At 43.5% G+C, this 26,187-nt stretch overlaps 1 long non-coding RNA gene and 2 gene segments (V, D, J or C); 2 read left to right on the forward strand and 1 right to left on the reverse strand.

Annotated features, from left to right (window-relative positions):
• LOC139044533 (uncharacterized) overlaps positions 1 to 25,020 on the reverse strand; it is a 101,492-nt gene extending 76,472 nt beyond the window's left edge. The window contains exon 1 of the long non-coding RNA XR_011501503.1: positions 24,887 to 25,020. This is a non-coding gene — a long non-coding RNA (uncharacterized lncRNA). The remainder of the gene's footprint in view (positions 1 to 24,886) is intronic.
• Positions 1 to 26,187, forward strand: part of LOC106840669 (T-cell receptor alpha chain constant-like) — a 1,015,328-nt gene that overhangs the window by 701,313 nt on the left and 287,828 nt on the right.
• LOC106840671 (T cell receptor delta constant-like) overlaps positions 1 to 26,187 on the forward strand; it is an 802,079-nt gene that overhangs the window by 572,439 nt on the left and 203,453 nt on the right.

A 26,187-nucleotide genomic window follows, 5' to 3' on the forward strand; every position in this document is an offset into this window, starting at 1 on the left:
TTCCATGCAGTCAAAAATAATGAAGCGAATCTATGTATAGCAACAGCAAAAGATAAGAGTGGGAAAAGCAAGTTGCAGAACAATATGTAAAGTATGATGCCATTTATGTTAGTGAAAAATACTTGTACAATGTAAATCCTAAACATTGCACAGTGAAAGAATTATAAGTACAATGATAGAATCTCTATTAATAGCAACCTCTGGAAAGGGGAATTGCACAGGAGGAAGAGGAGACCAGGCAATGGAGGTTTTGGTTTTAATTGCAACTCTTTAATTTTTATAATAAGGATATATTAGTATATTACTTGAGTAATTAAACTTTAATTTCAAATTTCTTGTTTGCATTCCTACCCCCATACATTTGCATTCATATATATATGCAAATAATAAAATCCACCTTTATCAGGGATTTGTAACATGACTGACACTTCTCTCAGCACTTTACATGCATTATGTCACTTAAACTTACCATTAACCTTATGGTGCTAATTTTATCATGCCTGTTTCACAGATGATGGAACCAAGTCTCAAAGGGATTAGATAAATTGCCAGTTTCACCAAGCCCAAAGGGGCTACAACCAGAATTTGAATTCAGGCAGCTGGCTCAGAGCCACAATCTTAACCAAAATACTGTTCTGCACGTTCCCTTGTAGAAGTGCGTATATCCACCTGCAAGCGTGCATGTGTGCACACACATCTCTGCTGTCCAGCCTCTTCCATATCTGGCTCTCTGGAGTGCACAGGCCACTAGTATCTTCTCTCCATGACTTTCCACCGTCCACAGAAATGTGCTTGCTCATGGGAGGAGTGGAGGTGAAAAACTTGCAACGTGAATTGTTGTGTATTTTGTTTTCCTGGTCACACTTCTCCCTTTAAGGTTTTGCAAGTTGGCACCCAGATCCACTTCTTCCCTGTCTGCTCAGCGTATCTTCATTGAGATTGGTAAATTCTACTAGATCTTTTCCAAATTTATTAACATATTTTCCCTTCACTTACAAAGAAAAAGCACTTGTTTTCCTAATGGCTTTGGGTGGTGGTAGGGTCTGATGATGACTAGAAGAATCTTATGGTTGAGTAATTGGTCCTCAGTCTACATGATCAAGAAAGTGATTGTTCTTAGTAGACACAGAGGTGATCAGCCCAACAGTGGAAAACTTAAACTACCTAATTGGGAGGAGATTCAGACTTAAACCCAATGTCTCTGTATTTACTCTTTTTTTGTCCGTGTGTGAGGAAGATTGTCGCTGAGCTAACATCTGTGTCAAACTTCCAAACATAAAATATTATGTGTGACGCTGCCACAGCATGTCTTGACAAGTGGTGCTAGGTCTGTGCCTGGGACCCTAAACTGCAAACCACAGGCCACTGAAGCGGAGCATGCAAGCTTAACCACTACACCACTGGGCCGGCCCCTGTATTTGCTCTTTTAGTCCCTTTCCCAGGCACTCCTTCCCCTGCTTATTGTGGTACTTTGGAAGCTGAATTATTGATAATAAATTTGATTGCTGAGAACATGGGAAGTTAAATGGCTTGGGAGAAGGGGTGTTCTATCTAAGATTTAACAAACTGTCATGAACAACCCACCTCCCACAAAACACCTCTCTGGCAGTTGGATTTTACATGAATTCATAATTTCAACATCTCTTTCCTCTGGACAGTGCTGACTACTGCCCTCCTGTGGATTATTATTTCCTTAGAGATATAATGCTAGAGTCAAGTTGGAACCTATACCATTTTTCTTGTGGAAGTGGGAGGCACTGTCTCCTCCTTTCTTACGTTAATTTAACTAGGCAAACTTTCACAGTCTTTCACCATCAGCCTACATTCTCTCTACCTTCTCAACCCTGTGACAAGCCTTATCACACTGAGAAAAATGGAACCATATGCTGTACTCTGAGGGGATTCCGCAGCCTGTTAGCAGTGAGGAGATATCTGGCTATTAAAGCAGTTAATATGATCACCTCTAATCCAGTCCCAGACGCAGTCCTCCCCAACCCAAGCTAGTCCTCCCATTCCCAAATTTTGTCCCCTCCTTTGAAACAGGGTTGAAAAGGAACTTCTGGTATAAAAGTGGTAAATGAAATTACCAGGAATATATACAAAGAAATGGAAAGATATTCTGTGCTCCTGGATTGGAAGAATTAACATAGTTAAAATGTCCACACTTGGTAAGCAATCTACAGATTCAATGCAATCCGTATCAAAGTTCCAACAACATTCTTCACAGAAATAGAACAAAGAATCCTCAAATTAATATCGAACAATAAAAGACCCCGAATAGTAAAAGAAATCATGAGAAAAAAGAATAAAGCTCCAGGTATCACACTCCCTGATTTCAAAATATGCTAAAAAGCTATAGTAATCAAAACAGCACAAAAACAGACACACAGATCAACGGAAGAGAATCAAGAGCCCAGAAATAAACCCATACATCTATGGACAGCTAATTTTTGACAAGGGAGCCAGGAACATACAATGGGGAAAGGAAAATTTCTTAAATAAATGGTGCTGGGAGAATGGGACAGCCACATGCAAATGAATGAAAGTAGGCCATTATCTTACACCATACACAAAAATTAACCGAAAATGGATTAAAGCCTTGAATATAAGACCTGAAACTGTTAAACTCCTAGAAGAAAACATAGGCAGTATGCTCTTCAACATTGGTCTTAGCAGCATATTTTCAAGTCCCATGTCTGACCAGGCAAGGGAAACAAAAGAAAAAATAAACAAATGGGACTGCATCAAACTAAAAACTTCTGCATAGCAAAGGAAACCATCATCAAAATGAAAAGACAACCTAACAATTGGAAGAAGATATTTGCAAACAATATATCTGATAAGAGGTTAATATCCAAAATACATAAAGAACTCATACATCTCAACTCCAAAAAAACTAACAACCCAGTTAAAAGATGGGCAAAGATCTGATCAGACATTTCTCCAAAGAAGACATACAGATGGCCAACAGGCACATGAAAAGATGTTCAACATCACTAATTGTTAGGGAAACGCAAATCAAAACTACAATGATATATCACCTCACATCCATCAGAATGGCCATCATTAACAAGACAAGAAATAACCAGTGTTGGAGAGGATGTGGAGAGAAGGGAACTCTCATACACTGCTGGTGGGAGGGCAAATTGGTGCAGCCACTATGGAAAACAGTATGGAGATTCTTCAGAAAATTAAGAATAGAATTACCATATGATCCAGCTATTCTACTGATGGGTATTTATCCAAAGGACATGAAAACACAAATGCGTAAAGATACATGAACCCCTATGTTCATTGCAGCATTATTCACAATGGCAAAGACTTGGAAGCAACCTAGGTGCTGATCAAAGGATGAATGGATAAAGAAGATGTGGTATACATACACAATGGAATACTACTCGGTCATAAAAAAGATGAAATCTTGGCTTTTGTGACAACATGGATGGACTTTGAGGGTATTGTGCTCAGTGAAATAAGTCAGAGGGAAAAAGTCAAATACCGTATGATCTCACTCATAAATAGAAGATAAAAACAACAACAAATGAATACATAGAGAGAGAGATTGGATTGGTGGATACCAGAGGGGAAGGGCAGAGGGAGGAGGACGGCACATGTGTATGGTGATGGATTGTATTAGTCTTTGGGTGGTGAACGTGATGTAATCTACACAGAAATCGACATACGAAATATACCTTAAATTTATATACTGTTATAAACCAACATTATCTCAATAATAAATAAATAAATAAATATTTTTTAAAAAAAAAAGATGAGCAAGATATATAGCCATAAACATTCATCTTAGGTTCCTGCCTCTCTAAAAAGTGACCAATAAAAGAGAAGAATTGCTTTACCAATAATTTCCAAAAAATGGGATGATTGCAGACATTTCTATAAGCAAAAAATCCACTGGAACAAATCTACTGATAGGCAAACACTGTATACTCCCTAAAAGCAGGAAGGACAAGAAGAGGTACAAAGATGAACATCTTCAGGAATAAAATCATCCTAAAAACTGTACAAATACCTCCTGCTCTGACAATCAAGAAATCACTATCCTTTCCCCAGAAAGATGAAGAGTGACAAGAGGACCCGACTGGCCAGCAGCAGACCTGTGTTCTAATTGTGACCCTCCAGAGCTAATTATGAGATAGTGGCACCCCCTGGTCTCAGTTTCCCACCAATAAAATGAGAGGTGGACTAAAACACTCCTGAGTTTTCCAGCTGTAACATTCTCTGGGTCTACGAGGAGCTCCCTCTTTGTTGGCCTCTGGAGGCACCCAGAGACTTTGGTTTTAAGGAACCCAGGAGTCTCAGCACTGATTCAAGACTTAGTTCCTCAGCATAGAGTTTTGGACTCTCTGCAACCATTCTGAGCCTTTAAAATAATTAGTTGGTCCCTGGGCTCTGTCTTGTAACTTTAATATTTACACTATGACAAAGTGAAAGTGCTCATTAGTGTTTGAGCCAAAGCAATACCATTCTCTTTATTCATTCCAGTGAGCTTATTTTCCATTAGCAAAAAGGAGCTGGACAGGTAGAGGCCCATGGGATATTTGCCTAGCCAAAGTGGATCTCAGATGGAAATAAATTTGAAAAGCACTAGCATGGGACATTGTGAGAAATTTGTTCTTATATCCAGTCTCCAGAGAGCGAGATCCAAATAAGTGACTTCTGACATGCCCCTGACTTGGTTCAGCCGAGAGCTGCCCAGAGCTCCTACAGGTGCCCAAGCAACTCATTCTCCAAACACAAGACCATCAGAGAGATAGGAAGTGATGGCAGGGAGGGGGCGGGGCAAATAATAGCAGCAAAGATCTCTTCCAAATTCCTAATTCTTCAAGAGCCCAGGTCCCCCTTAAGATGTATTCTCTCCAACTTTGATGAATATCCCAAAAGGGAGCACCCTCCCATGGGAGTTTATGATCTCCTCCACTTCATTCCCGGTGGAGTATGGCACAGATCCACTTAGAATCCACCCAAAGGCACATTTCAGTAGACAGGTGTGAGCTCTCACCTCCCTGGATCAGCTGTGAACTTATGGACGGTTAGGGGCACACTTAGTGACTGGGCTTGAAGTAAGTACTGTTGCTAAAAGGGGCACCTTCACGTGTTTGGTGTGTCTATCATTCCTTCTGGCACATCATGTTCCTTCATCCCTTCTGGCACATTGTGTTCCACCTGAGGCCTGTGGCTCCTTCTGAAAGATACACCAGGGAACAACCTGGCAAAGCCCAGCAAAGATTTTTGAGGATTAATCCTATAAGAACTTCTTACACCAAATGGCATTCTCCTCCAAGGGACAATTCTGCTCTGTACTTCTGAGCTCTGACGGCAGGTCCATCGACAGGGCCCACAGCCGAGGGCGAGCACCACCTACCCAAGATGAAAAGGAAGTTGCTCCTCTGTGGTTCCAGGAAATGGCCAGAGGGACAACATTGCTGTTCTAGTTTGACATTTTCTCTAACATCAAAACTGAGTATGGGGGCTGGCCGGATGGTGCAGCAGTTAAGTTCACACCTTACGCTTTGGCGGCCCAGGGTTCCCCGTTTCAGATCCTGCGAGCAGACCTATGCACCATTTGGCAAGCCATGCTGTGGTAGGCATCCCACACATAAAGTAGAGGAAGGTGAGCACGCATGTTAGCTCAGGGCTGGTCTTCCTCAAAAAAAAAAAGAAAAAACTGAGCATGATTTCCTTTTGAAATTTTCTAGAAATCCTCATTTTAGGTCAGGATTGGCCTGAACTATAAGTTAGTCATTTATGTGGTAGGACTTGACACACACACAAAAATCCCTCCACTGAAAGAATTCTATCCCCACCACTGTGCTGTGATATCGGAAATCATTATCCATTCATCACCCTTTGGAGTTCAGCCATTGAAGGTGCCGGTTAAAATGCAAACTTGTTACTTAGAGAAGTAGCACATAGAACCTTTATCAACTATCAATGCCCCAGTATTGCTGGAATGTTAGACTAAGAAGTTTGGGTTAAAATCAACATACCAATAAATGAAGACTGACTTTATATAATGTATATTTAATTTATGAAAATGGTAACACTAAAAAGTGGTACCAAAATATAGATAGATGGAAGATAACTTTGGAGCAAAGAATGCAAGACAGGTTCTTGATACTCTATTAAGGGAAGTTACTTTGAGGATATAGTTTAACCTTTAGATTAACGACAAGGAGGAGCGCTACCTCCCCTGCAGCCCACATCAGAAGCAGAACTTTAGCATGAATTCCCCATGGATCAGATTCCATTTCTAATTCAGTAAGCAGTATGGTGTATATGTTAGAGAGAACAGAATGATCTGGTTTTGACTCTGCCTCCACTACTTACAAGGTTCATGACCTTTGTCAAGCCACCTAAGCAATGTGAGCCTCAGTTTCTTCATCTGTAAAACTTGGACATGGAAAACAGAACTCCTTGTAAAATTCTTCATCAGTAATACTGTACTACACAATCTCTCCCTCCTTCCTCCATTCAGACCCATCAGGGATGGTGCCAGCCAAGGACCCTCAGGTGACCCGTCCCTGAGCTGTCGTTGCTCTGAATTTGGGACAGGCAGGCCACTCCCATGCTTAATTCCTTACTCACCTGCCTGCTGGTGCTTGTTCACAACATCAATGATACAATTACTCCCTGGGTAGAAAGGATAACGTTTGATGCTTTTGCACTAGTCCATGTGTCTGTCTGCCTTGCTTATAAGAACCAAGTTGTTGATTCAGACTGGAAGTTTCAGGAGGGCAGGGTTTCTTTCCATTTAATGGCCTAAGGATGGTGCCCAATAGACAACCACACTCAAGTCAGGGATAAATCATCAATATCACGATTGTGATGCTATGACAGTAAAGGAGATTTCTTACAAAAGAGACACCTCCCTTTCCCACTGGATCAATAACTCCCTTATCCCATAAAAACAAAATCAAACTGCAGGCACCACCACCACAAGGGAACCGAGGCACACTGCCCTGGAGACTAAATCCTGCCTGTCAGCCAGGTGATTCCAAGGCCCCAGAGCCCGGGAGGAAACCCCTCTGTGATGCCCCCACAATTTACACAGGGAAAATCAAATCAGGCTGAGGGACTATAGGCAGAAGAAAGGTGAATAAATACCTATGATTAGCTCCTGGGTGGTCTTAGTCCTCTGGACAGGGTTTAACCTGTCTTCTAACCGGAAGCCCCTGCACTTCCTGCCCTTGGAGGTTTCACCCTTGACCAGCTCTACCTGATGATACCTGGCTGTGTGGTTTCAGTTCTGTGGCCTCATTCCGCCTCAAAAACATTAATGTCAATTCTTCCAACTTGTTCCAAAACAAACAGAGCCTGTAATCAGTGAGCAAGCCCCCCACTGAGCCCTGGGGTATAGCAGAGGCTGAAGAATCTGGGGTCTCAGCCATGCTTGTTACCTCCCTCCTCTGATGGTGCCCTGTGATTGTGGCAATTCCTACAACAGTGAGGACCCACTTCAGAGGAGCCCGTGAGAGACACACAGAGCAAGCTGGGACCGCTCTGCCCCCTGTGGAAAGCAAAGGAAGACGGAGCCTGGGTGGAGGTCACTCTACCATTGATTTTCTTCACTCAGGTCCAGCCTGTCAGAGGATAAGAGCAGCAGTGGGTCTGGATATCTTGTTCTTCCCCCATTCTCCTCCTCAGGGGTTTGGGGGTCCCTGGAAGAGACATTCCATCAAGGAAATGCCCTGATACTGGCTAGTGCTGGTTCTCAGGACACTCAGAGTGACAGTTGGCTTCTTAGGACTGTCATAGTGACTGTGCTGTTCCCTGCATCCTGCTCTATAGGGTGCAGCTGCAGGCCCAGGGTCCCAGCTCCTGCTGGAACTTGAAGCTGGCCCTTGGTGGAGGCCTGGGGTCTTAGGAGTGGGACTCATGGCCACGGGACACAGCTGAAGAATCTTCCGCCTCCAAACAATCCTCAGCCCTTTAACAAAGACAATGGTGGGAAAAGGAGGAAGGAGAAGTGTCCTATCCTTTTCAACTTCCTGTATATGGTCGTCGAAACTTCCAGGACTTTGGACCTAGATTCAAATTCTGTCTCTGGCCCTTATTAGCTCTAAAACTTTGGGAAAGTTACTTAACCTCTCAGGGCCTCCTTGCTCATAAAATGAGAATATAATGGATACCTCAGCTGATTGTGAAAATTAAATGACTCAGAGTTGTAGTAAAGTTGAAGGCAGACAGTCGATGCTCAATGACACTGAAATTCCCTTCCCCACTTGCTGGCTTGTGAATTTTGGGTTACAGTCATTTAACCCCAGAGAAGATGCAATGGGGGACAAAGGGAGGAGGTGAAACTCAGGAGTTGTGATTCCCATGAATCCACATTAGGCTGTAGGTGACACAACACCCCTACAATCCCATGAAATTCGGCAGAACTCTCCTTGTTCGTGACATTTTCAGAAATGAAAAGAGAGGGAACAGAGGTATGGAGTATGATCTTTAGTTCCATTTTGGTTCCAAGAACCAGGAGCTGATGGAGTCTGGAAGGCTGTCCATTTGTGCAGGTGGTGTGAATAATACCAGGGTGACCTGGCCCATCTCCAGGACACAGCTGAAGCCAGAAAGCAGCTGTGCCCCGTGTCTCAGCACCTATGGAAATGCATGCATTACCTGGTACCCACTCTCTCCTTGCCGTCTCTGTCTCCAAAAATAAACCCCAAACCGAAAGGACCAGCAAAGAAACTAGGCTCTAAGGGTGTGTCTGTTACAGCCCTTTATTTCATATGGTTCACTGGGAGAAAAACTAAAAGATGGGAAGCAGGGGAGAAAGCGATAAGTTAAAGTAATAAAAGGGTTGTAAGTCTATTTACAACTCACTAAACAAATTATAGTTCTGACACAAACATTTTGAGGATTAAATGAACAATACAATACTTTCTTTAAGCTCTTTATGATCAAATGCTTTGCTGTTAAGAGTTACATTCCTGGGGAGTTGATATGAAGCTTCTTGTTCCTTGTCAGGAAATAAGAAAAGGCCAAGCCTGCGTAAATTTAAATTACACAAAACTTTTCCCCCAACTGTCTGTCTTCTAACAGCCCCTTTTCACAGAGCTCTGTGGTCGTGGAATGTAAATATCTTTATCTTAGCAGCACAGACTTTCGAAAATTTGACATCATAGGATTTCTTCCTCACAAAACATATCAAACTCCATTGCAAACTGAAGTCTATTTTACTTTTAACCAAGACTAAACCAAAGGGTCTTTTCTTTGCTTTTACACCTTCTGTTTCCACGTGACCAATAAAGTGTTCTCTCTGTTCATCCCAACCGAGAGCCCTGGGGCTAGCCCATCACCTCCAGAGACAAGGGTATGAAGGACTGTGCGAAAACACAGCAGGACAACGGGGCTGCGTCTCTGTCTGAAGTGTTCTCAGGGGAGTGGGAAAACGGGAGGACCCCGTGGATGGATATCTAAAAACTATAAAGAATCAACAGGTACTCAACAAATGAAGTGACCGAGGATGGAAACAAAAGTGACAATGACCATAGCCTGTACCTGGTCTCTGAAGCTCTAGTCCAGTGCCAAGCTGGTGTGAAAAGAGAAGTTTTTGTGGCTTTATCTCTAAAACCCCAGTGCTGGAACAGTATATGTTTCTGGAATGAATAAATGAATCACATGTCAATCAATGAATGAACAGTAATATTGAAAAGAGGAAGAAATCTATTACAGATCAATAAATGGGCCCTGGAAGACTCTCCTCTGTCTCCCTTTTGTCTTTTGATGTCATGAGAGGGACCAAGAGCCAGAGCAGAGTCCCAAGGCTGTGGGGACCTGGGACGCCCCACATCTCAGAGAGCATGTCACCATCAACTGCCATTCTGTGCGCAGTTTGAATCATTTACTTCCGTGATACGCTCCCCAGCTGTTGTAACCTCTGGTGATCTCGCTCTTCTCAGAACCCCTACTTCCTACATTAGAAGTTTTCCTTATTTGGAGAATTAATCGATACTGCCCAGACTGTCGTGCTTCTGCCTTCCTTCCTTCTCTAGATAATAAGGTCCTTAAAGATCGAGCCTGTGTCATCTGCTGCTCCTTGTGTCTACTTCACTGCATATGCTAGAGCTGACTACGCTCGGAAGAATGAACCAATTAATGAAGTGAATGAACACATGCTGAGACTTAAAGAGAAGGGCATTAACTCTTGGTTTGATGACAAAAAGCGACATTGCTCTTTGTATTCCAGTCCCCCAGCCTAGAGGTACCATTGGTTCTCCTGTGTCGGGAGCCCACAACGATGCACAGGCACCTGCAACCCGGGCCTAAACCCTGCAGCTGGCTCCTGCCCTGTATGCTCTTCACTTGCTGCTCTCGTCAGTTGTAATAACAAGTTGGTTTGTGTTGCATTGTGTCTTCCATCCTGGGGAGCATTCACACCTATCCACACACCCCAGCACACCTCCCCAAGCCCCAGGCTGATGGATAAGGGCTGAAAATACACTCCAATGCCATCACAGGCAGTGGAGCAGATGTCAAACTCAGTCAGCCTTGGGCAGTGTGGGTCCTAAGCTGAAATAGTGGGACTAGTCTGGAGCGAGCTTCCACTCATGAGGACTTTGTATGGAAGTAGTGAGTGGGTAGCTGAAAAGACTCATGGAATTGCCCTTCTGCTCTGTGCCTTTCTCCATCCCAACCTCTGGGGATTCCTCAAGATATTCAGGGAAATTTCAGCATGAGGTGTCTGCTCCAAGATCACATGATTCACCTTGGCTTTTGGCCAGACATGTCCAGTGTGTCAGGTTTTCACGATTTACATTTAGAGTCTGGAAAGTGGACAGATTTGTGAGAAAGTCAATGGACAATCTCTTTCCAGAGGGGAAAGGGCCTTCTCAGGCTCCAGGAGGCAGTCCCAGGGTGGTCCAGGCAGATGTCAGGAGGTGGGTACCGACTGTCGGATACAACAAGGAATCTAATGAGATCTATGATTGTGTGGTTTATGTAAGGGTCTTAGTCCTGTTTCACAGGGACCAAGACTTCAGCTCTACTATGAAAATGACAATGCAGAAAGAGGCGAGTGACCAGTAGATGGCAGCAGAGGGTAAGAAAAGTGCGTTGCAAGAGGCTCAGGGAGAGAGGTTTGCAGCCCTTCCATTTTGCTTTACATCTTTAATGAGATATGTGAAGAAAATTAGTCCCTTACATGCCAGACACAGATGCCACAGCATATGGAGAGATGCCACACAGCAATATTTCTCTGGTTATTAAACAGGAGGCACCTAACCAGTCATTCACTGCATCATCTTGCAGAGTTGTCCTTTGTATCTCAGACACTGCGTTGACAAGGTAATAACAGGAGAAAGCAGTGGAGAAGATAGATGTAGGGATGTGGGCCTCCAGGCTTTCACAGCATCGCCAGGCCAGGGTGCTAGGCAGATTGCCAGTAGACACAAGAAGCCCAGACCAGCGGGGGCCACGTGGCCAAGGGATATTGTAGGGCTTCTGCTGCCAGACTCAGTCGAGGCACAGCGTCGGCTGCTCTCTGGTTTCCCTGGCAGTCCCTGAGGTCTCATTTATTCAGAGCCTGTTACCACTAGACAGCTCCGGAGTCTGACCTTTCGCCACAAATCCCAAATGGAAAAGGGAGCTCCGGACATTTTAAAGAACAAGCTATGCTTGCTTTTCTGGCAGAATTGAAGACATATAGTGTAATGAAAATGCATTGAAATGCACATAGATAGGGGAACACTTTTTCCATGCTGTCCCAGACAAAGGAGGGGTCAGGTCCTGCTGACTGGGGAACATTTTTGCTTGGAGGCCGGTTCTCCTGAGAGACTGTTACCAGGACCGGGAGCAGGCAGGTGTTGCTGTATTTTATTGCTATATTCCACCCACCTGCCCACACTTTTCCCTCCCTCCAACCACTCAGTCTGATCATTATTTAATTCTTATTTAATTATCCCACACTTCCAAACCCAGGGGCTTCTAAAGGCCTCAGTGGTGACTGAAGAACCAAGAACGGGTTAGTCAGCCCAGGCAAGCAGCCCCCCTCCCGGAGCCCAGTAAGAGACTGTTCCCCTAGCCACCCCAAAACCCAAAGCTCTCAGGACTTCTCAGTCACTCACAAAGCCCCACAACAATCCTGAAACAAAGGCAAATAATAAAGCCATTTTTCATAAGGAGAAACTGAGGTGCAAAACGGAGCTACAGCTTCAGGTCTCCTGGTTCCCTCCCTTTCCCATAGGCTTGAACCTCTAAAGCAGCCTCCAATGGAAAAGTCATAGCAAGATTCACTCTGCCACTGTTTTCCTCCCTCTTTTAGAAAATGATTCTATGTGCTAGAAATCCTCACTTGGCTGTGTGACCTAGGACAAGTCACTTAACCTCTCTGTGCTTCATTTTCTCATCTGTAATTTGAAGGATTAGAATTGGCTGATGACTAAGGCCCCTTCCAGCTCTACAATTCTGCGGCTTTAATTTCACAAGCGTCTGCCAGCCCTCAAAGACTGTCACACACAATGCGTTTTCCAACAACAGCCACACTCAACAGAAGCCAGCAGAATTTCTGCCTTCACTTGAGAAGAAATGTGGTTGTGGTTGGAGTCTTGCTGAAGTCCTTCGTCCTCAGAGTGAGGGAAACAGTGAAGTTTTAGATATTACTGACACTAACAGCAGGGCCTGGAGGTGGCCACACTCTTGTGAAAAGACCGCTCAGAGCTGTGCCTGTGGGTGGTGGAGATGCACAGCCAAGACTGGAGGATATTTTAATAACTATTTCTCAATAAAAAGACCCATTTTATTCTGCACAGGGGCCTAGGGACAAATCCAGATCTCCCAGGAGGAATCTAGTCTCGCCCATAATGGGGGATTGGTTCAGCTCAGCTGCTCTTACAAAGGGCTGAATACAGCAAGCAGTGGTACAGCCGGCTCCCCGCAGCTCCCTGTGAAAATGACTCACAGCAGTTATGAATATCAAACCTCCTTTGATGTGTTCCCAGACATGAGGAACAGCCACGGGGGGGAGAAGGTGGGCTCTGGATGCTGGCTCTGTGGGGTGGTACACAGAGCGCCTGGATACATCTGGCATCCCGAAGCTCCAGGAGAAATCCAGGCAGGGTAATTACCCCAGGACTCCTAGGATAACAGAGCTCTCTTTCATTCGCCTCTCTCCCTCTCTTTCTCTTTCTGTCTCCAGCTAGAGAAGAATTAGATTCTCCAAAAATTACAAGCAGTTTTTATACCTTCACCTTTCCCAAGGGGATAACAATTCACTCGCCTGAATAAAACTGGTTTTATTGAGCACAAAATGAATGCACCCCCTCACTCAGCATCTGCGCCAATTGCTTTAAAGCCATAGACCTGGCCCCAGTCAGCCAAGCGGAAGGATTTTCCTTTCTGTAATGGCCATTTCTAGACACTCAGGCTTTCGAGTGGCCGCATGGTACCTTGTTCTCCTAATAGGCTCTCAATGATGATTGAATACAAAACCTCCAAGTCTCTCTTGTGTTGACAGCTCCTAAGACTGGGTCAATCACAACCGTCCAGAGTAGAGGACGGACCCGTGCTGACTGTATGGTGAGCGCCCAGGCTCAAAGCAGAAGGGAGGGTCAGCCATTGCCACCTCTTGCTTGAATCAACTTAAAGCTTATTTATATGTGGAGAGTTCTCCTATTCTAGACAGGATTCAAGAGCACGTTGGTCCCTGGAAACTTGTGCAAAGTCTTTATACTTATAGAAGGAAGTGACGAAGGGTGTATAGGGAGAGAATTTGTTCAACTCCATGCCTGCACATTGTTGTTTTCTGAAATGAGGCTGATTTTATTTTGTTGTTAAATTGGGCTTTGACTGGAAAACTCTCACGTACCCACAGAGATCTGCACACATGCACATGGAAATAATAAAACAGCTACCCTTTATTGAGCACTGACCATGTGCCAGGTACAATGCCCAGGGCTTTACATGCACCAGCTCTTCTGATCCTCACAGACGCTGTGTGTGGGGGATGGGGGAGGAGTGACATCAGGTGTTATTACCCCTGTTTTGCAGATGAGGAACCTAAGGCTCAGAAAGTCGAGGAAACTTTCCCAAGATTGAAAAACTAAAGTAAAAGAGCTTCGATTCTGGATTGTTGGATTCCAAAGCATCATCTCTTAACCACTGTGCTATGAGACAATATGCTTGTTATCAAGAGCTTACTGTATTTGAGACACTAGAATTGTGAGGGAGAGCGGGAAAGGCAGAGTTCTTGGCTTCAGAAAGCTTCATTTTAACCATACACACCAGTGCACACAGAGCAACACTCACATACACGGAGTTACTATGACTTACAGTGTCTTCCAAGATTCCTACACCCACGGCATCCGTGTTCCCTCCCTCCTCGTTATCCTACTCTCAGACCTCCTGCCCTTGATTCACAGTTTGAAAATCATTCAGACCGTAAAGATTTGGGTCTTCTATGAGAAGGCTTTGGATGCTTGAATTTTATAGGCAAGAATGTGAGTAATTTGACCATTGATGCATTGATGCGTTATGTTACAGTTACCCAGCTCCTGAGTCACCGTTTTGTATTTTTTTAATTCAATCAGGAAGTTTCTCTAACCCATTTCTCTATCTTTTCAGGGAAGTAGGGTAGGAAAGCAACAGGGGCAGGGATGAAAGGATTTAAAGCTTGTTGAAGGTTCAGGAAGCCAAGTCATAGATCAACTAGAAGAAATCAAGTAAGGAAGATTGAGGGTGGGGGTGAGACTTCACTGCCTCCATGACCTCGGAAGGGAAGTGATGATATATCTGGAGGACACTGCGTGCTAAGGTGAAACAGAAAGAAGGAAGCAGATATTGCAATGACTGCAGGTTTTGCCAAGAGCAGACTGGCTGCCAAGGCTACTTCAGCCTTGACTCACAGACCCACGATCTGGGAGACAGAACAGTGTCCTACTATGCTGGGCATCTTCCAGTGACATTGACTCAATGAGAGGTTGAGGGGAAGACTTCTTGATGCTAAGAAAGAAAAACTGCCCTCCAAAGCTTAGTTACTGAACCATCTGCATGTAAGATGGGGTGAGTCCCGGGAGGAATGCTGAGAGCAGACTGACTTTCCTATGGACTAGACCCCTTTGCAAATCTAATTTTCAAAAAATTCTTTAAACACAAATTTACAACTGATTTAATTTCAGGAGATTTGTGCTCATTCCTGGACTGCTCATCAATCTGGAGATAATGATTATAGATCAAAGTCTTCCTAGAACCTTGACAAGAGTAGACTGAGAGGACCAGGGCTACAGCTCTGGCCACCCCACCATCACTACCACCCCTCTTTCTGGTTCCCTACGCAGCCTGGTCATCTTGCCAACCAGTTATTATTTCTCCTGACAAAATCCAAATTGGGAAACTGACATGGTCTTTGTTTCTGGTTCTCTCTACACATAGTGCTTCAGGTGCCTTGGTCATTGATGAATCCTAATCCTCATTTTAATTCTCGGCTATGGTTCCCCATTCCTGCTTTCCCAACCTCATCTGGGGGAACCACTCCTGAGCCCCCTCATTAATCCACACACACCCAGCTCAGAACCTCACTCTAGGAATTCGTTTTTTCTCACATGCCTGCATTTGACCACTGGAGGGCAATGCTGGACTGGCCAAATCTCTGTAAGTGCTCTGCTCCATCTTTGTCCCCACTTTGCCCTGTCATTGCAGGATGCAGCCTCTGGTTGGAAGCCAAAACCAAGGACCATTGAAACACCCCAAGACCAGCAGTACAGCCAGGTCTATTACAATGACTTCCCTGCACCTGGGATCATAGGAAGGGACAGTTCACTGGAAAGTGGATTTGGCTCCACTGGTGACACAATCCCCTTGGAAAGAGACTGAGAGGAGAATTTACCTGATTATGTCATTAACGAAAAACAATCTGTCTCTCTAACTAGGAGATACAGTCCTACCTGTCTCTACCCACTCAGCTATAAGCTCCTTGACGGTCGCGTCTTAGTAAGTTCTGTATTCCTGGCAGTAAGCACAGCGCTTGGCAATAAATGTTTGTTGAATGAATGGATGCATGCATATCTACAAATTGGAAATGGCCATTTTCAGGTTTGCTGCTGTTTTCCAGCTCTTACAGCATCTAAAGTTTAAGCCATCAATTTGCTGAGCATTCTGAGTCTTGAAGACAGCTAAGGTTAGTCAGGTTATTAATTACAGCAGTGGTTGTCATTGTACAAATGTTATTTCAAACGCCACTTCAGGAGTTTCAGATCTCTTCTTTTGAAGAATCCCTTCATTATGTCACTCATGTATTCTTAGACCTCACCAGTCTGTGGATTAAAAAATACAGACATTGTTTCATTAATATACAACTTACGATAACCTACAGCCTTTGTTGTAGGAATATGAAGCATCCTTTCTGCCCCCTAGGGGATTTGTGGTAATTTCACCACACAGTGGGTCCCCATGGGACTCCACAACTCCACTGAACCAGAGCTCCTCTTCAGGCCACCTTGTGTCATCTCCTGAGACTCTTCTCTAGGCTGCTCTCCTTTCTACCCGCCCCCAATGGATCTCATGTCAGTGTAGATACAGCCTGCCCCCTTAATCACTCAGAGCACAGCTAAATACTCAAGGAGAGAAAGAAGTGCACACTTTGAGACCCCAAATCCAACATGAGGCTCTCCCCGTCTCCCCAAAGGCTTCCACATAGCAGGGATCAGTCAGTATCCCCAGTAAAAATCTGCAGATGTCCCCATATCTCCAAGTGTAGAGTCCACAGCCCTTTCCTGCCCTGGGATGACTCACAGTGGGAAAAATCATTCCTCCTGGGAAGCTCTCTATCTGCCCTCCACTATCTCAGGTGGAGTCTAGCTTTCAGGGCCCAAGAAGGCAAATATAGTGTTATTAGATCTTAGAATACCATGTGTAGAACACCAATAGCCCTGATTAAATTCATATTGGGAGGAAAATGTGCCCCTAATTCTAACTAGAAAGACACCAATTAATTTTTCTTAACAGAACATCTACCATCTTAGTGTATAATATCTGTGTTTAGTTTTGTGATGACCACCTAATCTCCACAACGAGTGGATATTTGTTTTATATGTGAATAAACTCATTCTCAACCATACTCTAGTTTTCTCAACAGAAGGAGAGTGCTCTAAAGTTCACTTAGAGTTTCTGCTCTACTGATGGAAACCCAACACTCTCAGCAGTCTTCAAGGAGCAGTTCTCCTGCTAAAGGAAAAGGAAAGAAAAAGTACTCTTTTCATAGATACCTTTTTATAAAAATTTCTAAATTAAATTTACCTCTACAGTTCAAATCTAGGTCCTCAAAATACATGGTCCTCATCCTTCTCATAAAAATGCTGTCAATCAAAGGATGCTTTTCCTGAGAGCAAAGAGAAGTTGAATAAAATTCATTCTAAAATAGCATTTTTCTATCCCTGTCCATGGGAGTTGAGTTGATCACATGTTAAGCATGTCCTATACTATGTTCTTCCTCAAGATGCCTTCAGTGTGATTAAGGGACAGGCCTCCAGGGTAGTATCTCTATTCTATACCTGGAAAAAAAATATGAGGAAATGTTCATAAAAGAGGAGACTGACAGTCAATACAAAAGACTCGAGAAGCAGGGAAAGTCCCAGGCTTAGCGCACTGTATTAAATGCAGACCTGCCTCGGGGCTCTGATTTACAGGCCCAGGTCTCCAGTGGGTGGATAATGCCTGAGGCCTTGATAGTAGGTCTGATGTCCACTGATGGCAGGCCACTGACCCTCCTGCCTTGTGATTTTGAAAAACCCAGAATTTTTCCTGAGTTTTAAACCTACTGACACTAACTTTGTCCCAGGGGAAGAGCATCTGAGATTGTTTCCCTTGAAAACATAGTCCTTTATTACAAGTCCAATGCTAAGCATCCCTAGTTGTTTAACCGGTAGGTTTGAATTTTCATGCGACAGTAGCATGCAGGAAATCTTGGTCAGTCCCTCCAAACCACACACATTGGATTTCTCCCTGGGGAGATGATAACACCACACTACCTTGTTGAACACCAAAGACCCCATTAAGGACTACGGACCCCAAATATTGCCAGTGTGGGACCCAAGTCATATAGTACATTCACCAGAAGTGATCCAACCAGACAAGTTTTCTTTCAAGTTCTGCTCAGGAGTTTAAGGGAGACTGCTTCATATCAACAGTACCTTGGACAGAGCACATTGGCAGCCCCTTGAAAATCAATTTCCTGGATATCTACCTTTTCCTCAGGCATATGGACCTTCCTGAAGGCAGTGAGAGAATGTGAGGGACATGTATTTTCCAAAGGGAGATATATGTATACAACTCATATCACTAATTTCTAAAGTCAGACCTTGATTGTTGGTCATAGCACACTGCACAGGTGCTCAAAGTAGGGAAAGATTAGTTTGGTTCAGAAAGACTGGGAAAGGCTCCCTGATGCAAGTTATAGTTGAAATGACTTAAAGAATGAAGGATTTAGACCAATTAAGGGACCAGAGCAAGGCCTGGCAAGCCGAGGGAGCGCAGCTGGAGCAAGTCAGGAAGGTAGATAGAACCATGCTTGGAAATGAATCTACATTGACTGTGGCAGAAGAGTGTGGAGTAGCAGGGTGTGGCCTGATTGAGAAGGGTCTTGTGAACCAGGCTAAGGGGTTTGGATTTTGTCCTGTGAGAAATGGGAAGAAATCAGAGGTATCTAAGGGTAAATGCACTTGGAAAGTGTTTTAGAATGATCACTATGGATAGGAATAATGGTTCTGAGACTGAAAACAGTGAGACCAGATATAAAGTTAATGCAAAAACTGAGTAGACAATGAGCAAGATCAGAAATAAGGACCTGGGCCAGCCCCATGGCCGAATGGTTAAGTTCGTGCAGTCCACTTCAGTGGCCCAGGGTTCACCAGTTCGGATCCTGGGCATAGACATGGCACCACTCCTCAGGCCATGCTGAGGTGGCATCCCACATAGCACAACCAGAGGCACTCACAACGAGAATATACAGCTGGGTACTGGGGGGCTTTGGGGAGAAGAATAAGAAAAAAAGAAAAAAGAAGAAGATTAGCAACAGTTGTTAGCTCAGGTGCCAATCTTTAAAAAGAAGAAATAGGGACCTGTAAAAAGGAAACAGTTTCAGGAGACACTGCAAATACAGTGAATGATATATTGGCATGAAGGACAAGGGAGAGATGGCCTCTTCCTGGCATCCTGACTGTGCTAGAAGATTCTCTAGTTCCCATTTTCCAAGGCCTTGCCATCAGAAATTAATCCTTACTCATTTTTTAGTATATTAAGGCCTAAGGTGTCAATCCTCCTAGGAATATTTTTATGTTTCTATGGCCCAAAGAATTAATCTCCAAAGGCAGAATTTCAGGTACTAATGAAGGATATCTGGGGACAGGGGTTTTCATGGGTCTCTTGAAACTCACTGCATAATTGCCCATTATTTATAATCTATAAATTAATTTATAAATAAATTTATAAATAAATATAAATAAATAAATTTATAAATTAAATCCTCTTATTTATAAATTCAGTCTTGTGAATCAGCACCCAACAACTGTGCCTAAAACCATTTGATTACTGTTTGAATTTGAAATCTAAGCTGAATATCTTCTATACTTTTTTTTTTCTGTGAATTATCTTTTCTCCGCTCTCTTCAGATTGGTGTAAGGAGACTCAGATCCAGAGAAATTGTGCCGTAAGTTCTTGACCTCCCCATCCAGTTAGACTCCTTTCCAGTAAAATGGCTTTGGGTATGATATTCCCACCATGACCAAGCACAGCCTTCCCTGGTGAGCCTGCCTAGGGCCACCATGCAGAACACATACGTCTTCCCAGTTCCACTATCCCAAACATCATTCTCACTGCTGTGGCCAAGCCTCTGGAGGACTCCTGGATGCCCCTGTCACACTGCCCACTCTGGTGCAGGTACACCTTCAGCCATGCCACCAGCCCTCCACCTCCGCACGTCTGCATGTGTGTCTATGTGGTCACAGCTGTCCTCAGTTCTCTTCTGTGTAATTCTAAGTTCAGGCATTTTGGAATGAGTTTTTCCTTATTTATTTGTCCATTGTCCTCTTATCCCCTAAAGTTGTTTTGAGAGTATCTTGCAGAAAGACAAGTAGTATTGGAAAAGAGAGAAGGAAAGAGATGAGGTAAGGTAGAAGCAGAGGTGGGAGTAAAGACTTTGAGAAAGGCAATAAAAGAGGAAAAATTCTTGACCTCCATCAGCCCGACTCTCAAAATAAGATTGATGCTAAAGATATCTTATTATTTATCCCAAATTAAAATTTCCTGACTTTGCAGTCATTGTGTACACAATGAAAAGGGAATCATCACACAAAAGATGCAGCTGTCCTCACAGTTGGAACAATCGCAGCCAAGCTGATTCTGCTCCAAGAATAGAATGATAACAGTGCTAAGTCAGGAACTCCAAAACTTTGGATTGTCAACAAATAGAATAATTTCTTGATGGGAGAGTGGTTATAAAGAAAGGTAGGCAGAAAAGGAAGCCTCTGAGTCTTGGATCAGGCGTGGGTTGCCAGGGAAAATTCCAGTCTGAGCTCCTCCATGGTCAGCTCACAACCAGCTGTACTAACTGAGAGAAAGCCCTGCCTGGATATGTACAGACCCCAGAAGCCCCTCCCCGCCACCCCTGCCCAGCTTTGTATATATTATCTTGTGGGCTGTACCTCCTTCTCTTGACTGAAGTTTAACATCGTCACCAGACTTCAAACTCCACAATGGCAGTAATTTTGCCTAGTTTTTGCTTCTATTGTATCCTCAGCACTCAGCAGAAAGCTCTTATATAGTTGGCACTCAATAAATATTTGGTGGATGGATGGTTGATTGATTAATTAATTAAATAAATATGAACGAATTACTTGCTCCTTGTTTGGCTTCTGAAGAGTGAATCTCAGAAACAGAAACTGCCCAGTGAGCAAAAGAAGCCATAGCCCATTCAGGAAAATGACTGTTCCTACATTTCTCATTCTTTTGTGCACGTTAGATTGCTGAAACAGAAACAAAGGCCCAAGAGATCATGACCGAGCAAATGTCTTTCAACAAAAGACTATCTCCCTAGTTGTTTCCTTTCAGAGAATAAGCCTCCTGGGGCTGATAAGGGAATGGCACCAAATGATGAAGACAGAGGCCCCTAGGGGCAGAGTGGCAGCACAGCCTCCTCTGAAGGGGCCTGTTGGATTACTGCCTTTGAACAAATCTGAGTGTGCCTTTGATAGCGCAAGCACCAACCACCTCCAAGGACCTTTTTCCTTTATTGCTGCAGCAATGAAAGAGCCACATGGCTGTTACAGATAAGGTGGCCCGAGTGCATTGTGCATGCAAAGTAGGCTTCATGGTAAACAGCACTGAGAAGAACTGCAGATGTGCCACGTACCGACTTCTCTGCATTGTGCTGCCCTTCCTTTGTAAGTGGTTCTCAGGTAAATGGGAAAAGTTCCCACCACTTCTCCTTTCTCATTTCCTGTCCTTTTTTCTTTACCAGATAGCTCCTGTGGATCTAAAATTACACAGTCTTCTAACATGGTTACCATGATTGGGATAGATGTGAAGTTCCAATGCCAACATAACACTCCTGATGGGAATTATGACTCTGTGTACTGGTATTTGCAGAGAGCTAACCAAAGGCTCACCTACATCTACCATGCCTTTCGAGGCACCATGGAATCAGAGCATTACCTGTTGTCTATGGATAGAGAGTTGTCCTCCAGTACCTTAACCATTAAACATGTGCAGCCAAGAGACAAAGCCATTTACTACTGTGCACTACGGGCACCATGATGCGTGCTGTATACCACACAGAACAAAAACTGTAAGCCTCAAGCAAGCTCAACACAGGTAATTCAGAGGGTCATCCAATAAGACAGAGGGTGTTCAGCGTCATCTTGAACTTCCCCCACACACTCCTCAATTCATTCATTCAAAACTAAGGGGAACTTGTGGTTTACAAACTGATATACTAAGTGCTGTCGGCATATGAAAATATGAAACAAGCACTTCTCAAATAATAAAATGTATTCAGCAAGCAGCCCTGCCTCACCTTCGTCTTGCTAAACCATGAGAAGTGAAAATTAAATCCTGCTGATTACTTGAATCTTTGACCTGACAAATAAAAGCACAGCCCCTGATACCCAGAGTGACAAATGAATTGGACACAGATGCAAAATCAAAGCCAACAATTAACATCTTAATCACAGACCCTTGAAAACCTACCAGCATTTCTAAAAGCCTAAAAAAATACTAAATATCTCTATGTACATATATAAAAGCCTAGTAAATTGGATAGATAGATAGACAGACAGACAGACAGGAGATCGATGTAGAGTAGGTGGTATAGTACCAATGATTGAGCCAAAGATTTGACTTGGAAGCCAGACTTCTTGAATTTTGAATCCCAGATCTTCCACGTACTGAGTCACTAGCATATGATCTTGGGCAAGTGACTTTATTCCCTGCTTTTCTTATATATCAAACAGTAATAACAATCATATGTACCTTAGAGGATTGTTGCAAGAATTAAGTGAACTATTTTGTGTAATGCACTTAGAGTGATGCTTGGCACATAGGAAGTACTCAGTAAGTATTAGCTACTCATGTTGTTGTTGATGGTGATGATATCATGATGATTACTACCATATATCCACATCCTTACCATTGGACTGGGTTGGGCTTTTAGAAACTTGTTGATAAGAAATAAGTCAATCTCTTGGACAATCAAACATTCCTTTATACTTTAGTATCCCATGCAGTAAGAACTAAATATCAATGGAAATTCAGAGAAATACAATTCAAAAGACCTTTAAGACCTTTTTCCCTGAATGCTGATAAATTATTAAGGGTTTCCTACATAGAAAAAAATAAAACCAAGGGAAAGTAATTTTTCCTTGACCCTCATAAAACAAGCAAGTATAACTTTATGAGATATTAAAATACAACGGCAACCCCACTCATTAAATAGATAGTGGAATAACTTATCAATTAGAGGCAGAAATAAAATTAAAGTTGTTTATGAACATAATTATCAATAAGGAATTTGTTCTATCAACATAATAGGCATACCACTTTCTTGAAAAAGTTCTCACCTCCAAGAAGATTATAAATTAAGTCAAAGTACACCTGACCTTATGGCATCCTAAAAACTGTCAAATGAAGATCATTCCAAGATTCCAGAAGTGCATAGGTTCTACAAAGACACATCCACATGGCCTCTGTTTATTCAAGGAACCACCCATGGAAACTCCTTGGTGTGAACTGCTGAGCTGAGAACGGGGAGTAAGTAGGACTGGCTTCTCTATTCTCTCTTCTGAAGATGCAAGGTCTCCTGCAGCTTCAGATTCTGTGTTTATTCATCAGTGGAAATGCTAATCCCCTGCTGTCTGGCTGGCTTTCTCATTTGCAGCCAACATATGGGCTCATCAGCACCGGTGCCCCCTAAGAGCAGCCCTTCAAGGGCACAGAATCACACAAAACAAGAGGCTTTTCTTGGGATAAAGAACTGCTGAAAGACCTTTTGCAAAATTTGGCTTTGGGGATCAGATTTCAAACTCTTAACCCTGATGGGACAGGCACAGACCCAGAGAGTGTTTGGTGAGCCAGTGAGGCAACTTCTTCAGGGGTTTTCTCTTCCCCAGGGCACCTGGGGGTTGTTTGTGACGTAACCCCAGAATTACTGAATGTTAAAGTGGAAGATTCAGGTTTCCTAAAAGACTCTTACAACTCTGGCAGCTCTGCTGTATCCTCCGCCAACAAGAAACTATGCAGTAATTCCTCCCCAGAGCCAAAGTTCAAAGACCAGTGCTATGTCACACACAATAGGGAAATAGGAGATTTTATGTGACTCTACCTGCTACCTAGGATTCTGATTCTGTCATGCTAACAGTCTCAGTAAGAGAAATAATCTTTCTTCCTTTTCAAAACCCACTACCATCAAAGGTAAAGGAAAGTTTGGATAAAAAAGAACAGTCATTAGAGAACTGTGCATTGACTGGAGAGCACTGCCTAAGGGTAGGCCTCCTGGTAGTGATCTGTAGGAACCGAAAGGAAAACTGTGGTGGAGCTGACGGTGTATTTGAGAGTATCTGTCCCAACCACCTCACCATCTGACTGGAAGCCCTTCAATCCCCCCATGCGATTCTTGAAGGACAGTCACAGAAGAAAAGGTGAGGAGGAAAGTTAAACTATTTAACAAGTGCTCATCAGGTGTCCATAAATCTAAGAGTATAGAATTGGCGTGGTTCATGTTTTATTCAACAGTATATATTGAGTGCCTACTATGTACCAGACACCATGCCAAGAGCCAAGGATAGTAAGGCAAGTAATACAAGTTTTCTACTCTTCTGGAGTTCACACTATAATGGGGCTTATAGCCTAGCAGACAAACCAAATCAGACACGTGTGGGATCAAGAAAAGTACTTGGTTGCAATAATATGGGAGTGTTCCAGGAGGAAAAGACAGACTGGAATCAGAACCTTTATATTTCAGGATGAATTGGGTGATGGGAGCCAGGCAAATATCCTAAAAGAACTGAGCTGAGACTAAATATGGGACAGTTTATTTATTTGCATCCCAAAGTCCCAAGTCAGTAACAGAAGCAGAATTACAACTCAAAAAGTCCCAACTTGCCTCTCTGATGTTTTGCCTGGCAGCTGCTTCATTCAGTGCCACACAGCTGGGTAAGTGAGTCACAGATGGAATATTGGCAGCCAAAATCTTTTTAGAGACAAATGACACTGTGATTTTCCTTGACACCCACTGAAATTCCTCACTAATTTCCAAAAATATCTTGTTTGCTTTGAAACAATCAGTGGGGCCCAGACATTTCAGTAAAAACAAATCAGAGAAACAAAGTAATCCCAGACATCTGAGTGTTCTGAGCCCAAATCAGTCAGACCAAGAAGTACCACTTACTTACTGAAGGCCGTCCTGGGACACTAGGCAGCTGAGATCCTGACCAAGGGAAATCGAAACATGGTATCTTTTCTTTCTATTCACCTCCATTTCTGCTCTTCAGTTGCTTGTCCAACCAGCTGGTGCCAGAGCAGAGAACCCAGAGAGCAAGGCAGCAACTAGAAAGAGAGCGAACAGCTGATAAGGGCCATGCCTAAACAGAGGTAAACCATGGGCACACGTCAGAGTCTGACCTCACTGTCACTACAGCTTGATGTGAGATGTTTGTGAGTCAGAGATAAAGTAAATAAAGGGCTTTCCTTCACCAAATTTATTTCTTTTTTCACCCAAAGAACTCAAAGAGGATGGCGAGAGAGTAGATGTATTCTCAAATCAAAGGCAAAATAGGTCCTGAAACTTCCAATTAGAAGAAATTCCTAAGTTCTGGCACTCTCTCTCACTGATGCTTGAGTGATCCTGTGGATAGATGTTTCATACCAAGGACCCACAGCAACAGAGACCATCAGAGAAAATGGTATTAGGCTTGGGCAGCTGGTAGCCGGTGTGGGTTAATTTGATTTGACCTTGAGGTCTTTTCGCTTCTTCAAGTCCTCCTATTCTTTCTTCATCCCAGATGGACAAAGAAGACTGGGCCTCTAACTCGTATGTGACCTGCATCCTTAGCTACCAGAGACAGTCCTTCGCCTAAGGGCTTAGAAGTGATAGACACTGCTCATTCTTCTCAGACACGGCTCCACTCAGCTCATCCATTCACCTGCCGAAAGTCCTACAGACAGCCTAACGTTCTCAGCTGACACTTCATTCCCTCAGAGGAATGTTCGACACCAGGCTTGAAATTATAAGCTCTGTGTCTCCCCTGATGACTATGGCTCAGGTAGGGAGCTATGACTAGGTCCCTAACCTAAGCAGGACAAAGCAGAAGAGATGAGGAAAAGACACCAACATCTGTGGTGGGCTTGCAAATGTGTGCCAGGCACAAGGGCAAGTGCTTCACGTGTGTTCTTTCATTTCAACTCACAACATCCCTGCAAGGCAACTAGAATTACCCTATTTGCAGATGAGGAAATCAAGACTCAGAGATGGAACTTGCCCAGCTGCTGGTAAGTTACAAAGTAATATTCAAAACCCAAAGCTATTAGACCTGCTAAGCAATGCTCCTTTTGCATATAGATGATGTGGGTGGTGATACCACCTAAGCACCAATGGATGATGTCAGAATGTTAGCCACAAGCAATTCCAAGCAGGTTCTAGCCAGGTAGGCACTATCCTCCTGCTTCAGAGTACCTGCCTCTCCCTATACC

Source organism: Equus asinus, chromosome 2 (assembly GCF_041296235.1).
Source record: "Equus asinus isolate D_3611 breed Donkey chromosome 2, EquAss-T2T_v2, whole genome shotgun sequence".
Taxonomy (NCBI): domain Eukaryota; kingdom Metazoa; phylum Chordata; class Mammalia; order Perissodactyla; family Equidae; genus Equus; species Equus asinus.